Here is a 6,961-nt window from a genome sequence, read left to right on the forward strand (position 1 = left end):
TATACAAAAGTTAAATTAAAAAATCCAAACGGTGAGGCTAACCCCACTTTGGGAGGGCGGTAAGGGCTAATCGCCCTCTCAAAAGGTGGTAAGGGGCGTGCAAGTCTATCCATTCACTAAGAGGGCGGTAAGTACTAACCGACTAGGCGTCTATTTATGTAAATATTAGCATCGGTAGTCTATTTATTTAAATATTAATGATAAAAAATAAAAAACTCAGCGCCTAGCCCGTGTCGGAGCTCTCTAAACCACTCGGCCTTTTGGATCGTCGTTCCGTAAAGGCCCACCTTGAGCATGGTCACGATCAAGCGAAAATTGCTTCTGCGCCAGGGAAATATGCGGGCCAAACTGCACCACGGCCACAGACGAACCAAAATTGCCTCCTTTGGTGGGCTCACTCGACTTCAGTGAAACGGACCGCCGTCCCTGTACATCGGTCGCCGACTGCACGAGCTCGAGGCAGAGCCGGAGCTTGTTGGGTTCGATGTGCGCGAGGCCCGGCACGGCGCCCTTGAAGAGGAGGAAGTCGGAGGTGAGAGCGCCTTGACGACCTCCCGGCTGCAGTTCTCCACAGCGTAGTGCGGCGCAAGCGCCTCGTCGAGGTTGAGCCCCTCGCCCATGATCATGAGCTTGACGAGCTCGACGTCGGACGAGTCGAGCGCGCGGCGCATGCGGCTGATCTTGTGGTGATCGTCGAGCTCGGCCGCGGACGAGGCCTCAATGCCGGCAGGGTGGTGCGCGAGGAACGGGGAGCGGCGGGACATCGAGAACTTGAGGCGGAGCTCGTCGATCTTGGCGACGACGTCGACGGGCAGGTGTTTGGCGAGCACCTCCGGCGGGAGGCCCGACTTAGCGACGAGGTGGGAGCACGTGGTTCAGAGCGGGCAGGTCCTGCTTCCGCGACGCCATGAGCACTTTCATCACGTCGTCTATCGACGCCTTCTCCACCATCCCCGCCAGCTGCTTCTGCAAAAACCAAACCAATTCCTCAGCTTTGCTTTTGGACCACCATCCCTGTACATCGGTCACGCCGGTGGCCTTTAAGATTCGTTCCTCGCCGCGCACCACCGGCTGCAGGCGGTAGGAGGTCTCGGAAAGGACTGGTGTAACGACGTTGTGTGTTAGTTGTAGCCTCTTTTGATGGCGAAAATTTGTAAATGCTGTTACAAGATTGCTGGGAGTCCTTCAAAAAAGAAGATTGCCGGAGGTTAATTTGTTCGATAGGGGATGTGGATGCATGAAGAGACGATGTACCATCACTCGCTATTGAGTTCTGTTAAAGATACGCTTGCATTCAAGCTCCCAAGAGAGCTGATTTTTTTTCCCCAAATAGGACTGGAATTTACATTATAAATGAAAAAGAAATACATCCGCTTACTACACAGAGGTCCTTGAGAAATAAAAAATTACAACAATCAATACTTGGTGACATGCACTGTTAATTTGATATCAACAACTAATGAAATAAGACACTTGTTACTGCCATATGACGGTTTACTCAAATATTAACATTGAAATTGGAGTCTATATGCTTGGGGCATCATATTTTTTACTTTCTCCCTTTTATTTTTAATTTGATGTTTTAGGCGCGTGCACACTTTTAAGAAAAAGCAAAAGATTGTCATATTTTTACCAGTGGACAAATAGATTTAACCTCATATGGTTTGTAGCACACACAGTAGCTAGGTAGAGACGCTTAGGAAGATATGGTTACTCTGTTTCCTATAATGTTAAATAAAAATAACATATAATATCAATGAACGACAATTACCTAGCTAGTAGTCCATATTAGCATACTACCAACTAAAATACAGGTGAAAAACACTTGCCAACATGAATGTTAATTCTACATATCTAGCTTAATACTTAGTGATAGTAGTTCTGGATGCATATAATCACACATTTATAGTAAATTTTGATATACATATTTTTTTGAGTATATTACATTTTATGTACAAATATAAAAGTATTATCAAAATCTATTAAAATTGATGAATTTCTTTTTAATTTTTTCATGTAGTTCACATCGAAGTATCTTAGAATGAGTATATAAGTATACTTATAGTGATAAAGGAGTATATTCAGTTTATTTATGTGATATATCATAGTAGGAAGTACAGACTAATTTTTCTATAATATATATATATATATGTGGATTTAGGAAAAAAAAATGACATGCAATTTTTGTTTTGTTGCACGAGTATACAAGTTAACCAACCTACTAGGAGTTGGGATGCCTTGAGTCGAGCCATGGAACTGAGACAAATACAAAATATTAAAATGGTAGTAGATGAAGTGATAGTTCATTAGGCCCTTTCGAAATGCATGCCTTTTTCAAAGGGATCGAATCTGTGGGGTATAGTATGAGTCCGTTTGGTACGGATTTAGATTTTTTTTAAAATATTTTAGTTTCAGATTTTTCTTAAAAATATTTCTCTAACGATTTAGAATCATATTTAAAAATTGTTTGACTACATAGTTAGATTTAGTTTCTTGAAAAAAGGATGTGATGCAATTGATCATTTTATCTTTATCCTAATATGTTGTTTTTTTATTACCTCATCATATCATGAATTCTGTCAATATCATCACTTGACAACATGTAAAAAAAAAAAACTTCATATCATTATCCTCAGCTCTCCCCCACTGTTCTCTCTCCAATATCTTCTTCCCCATGATTCTCTCTCTCCATTATCACATCATGTAGGGTAAATAGTGCCAATCTTTATTAGCTTTTAGGTCAACCTCAGCAAAATCTGCAAATCCAATACTAGTGATTTTGCAGACTATTGTAGCATCAGAAATCTTCTCCAGCAGATACTCTATCCGGTGCTACAGTACCGCACAGTACTACTGCAGTGTTGCGGAGAGAGCATGGGCTGCAATTTTGCCGGGGCTACTGTAGCAGTACGCAACACTGTAGCAGCCGGTAGCAGTACTATTCACCGAGGCTGACAGTGGATCTGGAGGGAGAAAAAGAGTAGTAGAAGGAAGGAAATAGGGTAGCTGTTGGAGATTAAAAAATAAGGGATGCTGTAATAGTGATAGGGGATGCTGTAATAGTATTTTTAAGGATGAAAATTTGAGGGAGTTGCTGGAGATAACCTTAGGTGATTTGATGGTTGTTTATATAAGAGGATTGCGGCAAAAATCTAAAAGTAAATAACATACCAGACCGTATTTAAAAAATAGACAATATGATATTGTATTTATAAATATATCAAATGTATTCGGCATGTGGTGTACGGAAATCAAATTTTTGGCATACTGTGTGCTGAAAATATATAGGATAAATAGTATTTGGCATATTGTGTGCCAATTACGTGGAACCTCAAGCGTATTCAGCACACCATATACCGAATATACCTAGATGCCATATATTCCGCTATTGGCGCGTCGAATACGAGCAACAGTGCTGTATTCGGCACACCATATGCCAAATACGGCCTGCTCCCTATCTTGTTTGTTGGCCAGCTCCCTCCCATGTTGAGTGCAGTGTGCTTCTGTCGGCCAGCTTCCTCTACCATAATTCGATGAAAGCACAGCATGATCATATCGATCCACCGGCTTGCAATAATGAAGATGCATGCATGGAGGACTACTATAATTTGGTGAAAACACAACTCGATCATATCGATCCACTAGCCTGCATTAATGGAGATGCATGCATGCAGGATTGCAGGTGCATTATTGATTGAAGGATTGCTTCATCACACAAGCTCTCATTTTTAAGATATATTTAGGAAACGATAGCCTTTCAAATTATTAGTTGATTAGTTGGGTAATTCTACCATACATATTGCCAAATTGGTGTTGCTTTTGCACAAACAAATGTATTTTTTTCATGTGTGGTCACAATGGATGGATGTAGCTGAATTTGTCAAATTTACATTTATTAGTGTTTATTCTTCTAAAACAAATATAAATATTCCATCACAATAGTGTACTTCATGGAGAATTTATTCATCTTTGACACGAATGAACAAAGTTGGTTAAATATTAGTTTCCATCTCGATCAACCGATAAGACTTCGACAAAGTCTATTAGAATGAGGACCTCAAATCAAAGAGAAATGAATATATTGGTTTAGGGTCGCTATCCTTCTGCATGATATACGAGGGAGCATATACATCACCAAGAAGTTTGAAATGTCTTTTTTGATTAACTCTGCGTCTTCCGGAAATGCCTAACGCAAAAGAAGATCATTCTTATCAATTAAAAAAGGATAAGTAGAGTGACCAAGTAGAAAATGACGAATCTGGATGTAGGATGCATAATGGTCGGTCAACATCACTATCCTTCTTTGCCTCCTAGAGAAGCCTAGCACAGAAGGATGGTCGCCTAGTTTGCACACCTTGAGATACCATTGATGTTGTTCGTAGAGGGCTCTAAGGTCATCGGTGGTTACATGTTGGAGTGGAGCAGTTAACGCAGAACAGAAGAGTCTTGCATGCAATTTAGATACGGCTTGGATTAGGTTGTTCTCCTTAGAGAGATCATCCTTCCCTTCACGTAGCCTGCAAGGAGTCATTAAGTGCTATCTCGATGTTATAGGTATCAATAGAAAGCTTGTACTAGAAGATACCGTCATAGATTTATTGATACTTGACTGCAATATTCTGACTCTGCACTAAAGTACGAATCCCTGATTATTTAAGAAACATTAATCAAGTATTAAATTTGATAATTAATATGTAATAATGCTTAATAAATAACTAATAAATAAAGTTATACACCATAACTATTTAACAAACATTAAATAAATTAAAAGTAACACATTAACAATACAATGAATAAGTCATAATAGAGATGACTACAATAGTAAAATGAATAATACATGTGTCATGAACAAATACAAGTGCACCAAATAACTGCATTAGCTACTCAATGTCGACGACACCGCATGAAATCCCCAAGATTGTAAGCGTCTGGCTGGTGTGTAGCCCTCATCCCAGCGTCCTGCGCTAGCCCATGCCACGTGTTGTCATGTCTTAAATCCATAATCATGTAATTAAGTCTAATCATGTGTCATTAGCATCGTGCCTAAAATTGAAAAATTTATTTTGGCACACTAGAGCACTTCGTTTGGAGTCAATCGGTTGAGAGAAAGAATTTCGAGAGAGAAAAAAAAATCAAATTTGCTTTGAAAATGTCTTGTCTCTATAACAAATGGGGCCCACATGTGTTGGCTAACCACTCCTTAATACACTCCTCTCACTCTCTCCCTCCCCGTGCGCTCACACCCTCCCAATCGGCCAAGGCAGCAGGGAGCTCCCCCTCCTCTCACTCCTTCTCGAGCTCTCTCTCACTCCTCACTGGATTTCTCTCTCTAGAAGCGAAACCGAGATATGCATGTTGTATCCACATGATCACAAGCTCTTAATCTTTCAATCCATCCAATTCCTTTACGTTCTCCCAGAAGATTTGAGCTGTTCTTGACGATTCTTGGTGTTCTTGGTTGAAGCGCGAGAAGCCGCGGATTTCTTCCTCTTCCCGAGTGATTCCTTCGTCACCAAACAGTCACCAACCTCCACAAGCACTGTGGGTAAATCCCTTAGGCTTCCCTCTAAAAGAATACGTGAATTGGTTAGTCGCTTTCGTATTTGAAGCTATGGTGGAAAATGTCTCAAGTTCTTGAGCTTGAGAGCAATTTAGAAGGATTTGGGGTGAGATTTTATTTAGGAATTGTGTTGCTAGGGTGGTAAGTGAGTTCTAGACTCTATAAACTATCTCAAACATGTTTCCCTTTTGTTTGGTGAGGCTCGCAAAGCAATTCGGTCAAGTTCTCCTGGTAGATTTTGCTCTCTATCCCAACCCTGATAGTCCAGGTAGAACCCGGATAGTCTGGGTAGCCCAGTGAAAACCTTGATAATTTATGCTAAAAAAATTGTTAGGGTTTATGGTGCAAGTTCTAGAACCCTTTGTATAGTATGTATGTATGTCTATATAGGATAGATTTAACATGCGAGTCAAATCGGTCTAGAAAAATCATCGAAAGGCTCAAGTTTGTCCAACCCGAAGGTTCCAGGTACCACCCAGAAGTTCTAGGTAATTCGCGATGCTTTTAACCGAGCACCCCCGCTCGAAGCTTCACCCGGACATTCTGACCTAACCCGGAATATTGGGACTCAGCATGGACTTCCTGAGTTAATTCAAAAATGGTTAACCTAGAACCCCCGTTCGGAGTACAACCCAGAGGTTCCGGAACCCGAATGTTCCGAGTTCAACCCAGAGTCTGCACTTCTGTTAGCTTTCCGAAGTTGTTTAGATCGTAATGTTTGCTAATATTTCGCATGTCTCACACTTTTAGTTTGTTGTTATGCATATTGTAGCATAAATTGTTGCACTTCATTCATACTCATCATTCATGCAATGATGAGTGACACCGAGCCACATGAGATGTTCTTCATTAGATACGATCCAGACGAACCTAATATGTTCTAGATTCAGGACATTGGATCAGGATCTGAAGGTTTCGGGATTCAACGGAGGGTAGCAAAGGCATCCATGTTCCCGGAGCCGAGGGGAGCTCATGGAACGCAAACCCTAGGGGAACTAGCTTCATCAACGTCAGCTCCACCTGGAAGAGTGCTCACCGTATCGGGATAGCCAACGCACAGCCTCGTGGCGCAAACCGAAACCATTGGCCATGTATGATCCGATCAGGTAAAAGAGTACCCAGAAACTAATCAGGTGTGTTGTTTCTTAAACCCGAAAACAAATAGAAGGGTCTACACTTTAAACTTCTGACATAAGTAACGACCACTCCTATTAGATACCAATAACGGAGACAGGCTACCAGGATCTAAAAAGGTAACCCTCGTATATCTAGAACTGCATCCCAGATCAAATCATATAGTGGTTTGTTGAAATCCTCATATAGTCAAAAAGATGTTTGTGCCAATTGTGCAAGGCAGGTTTACTTCACGTTGCGGCTATAGACAATAATATATTCTGTAGC

At 41.1% G+C, this 6,961-nt stretch overlaps 1 pseudogene; it reads right to left on the reverse strand.

The window, feature by feature from the left end:
- Positions 1–243: 243 nt before the first annotated feature.
- On the reverse strand, positions 244–951 carry LOC133886332 (BTB/POZ domain and ankyrin repeat-containing protein NPR5-like; annotated as a pseudogene).
- Positions 952–6,961: the final 6,010 nt, after the last annotated feature.

The sequence above is a fragment of the Phragmites australis genome, chromosome 1, assembly GCF_958298935.1.
Source record: "Phragmites australis chromosome 1, lpPhrAust1.1, whole genome shotgun sequence".
In the NCBI taxonomy this organism is placed as follows: Eukaryota; Viridiplantae; Streptophyta; class Magnoliopsida; order Poales; family Poaceae; genus Phragmites; species Phragmites australis.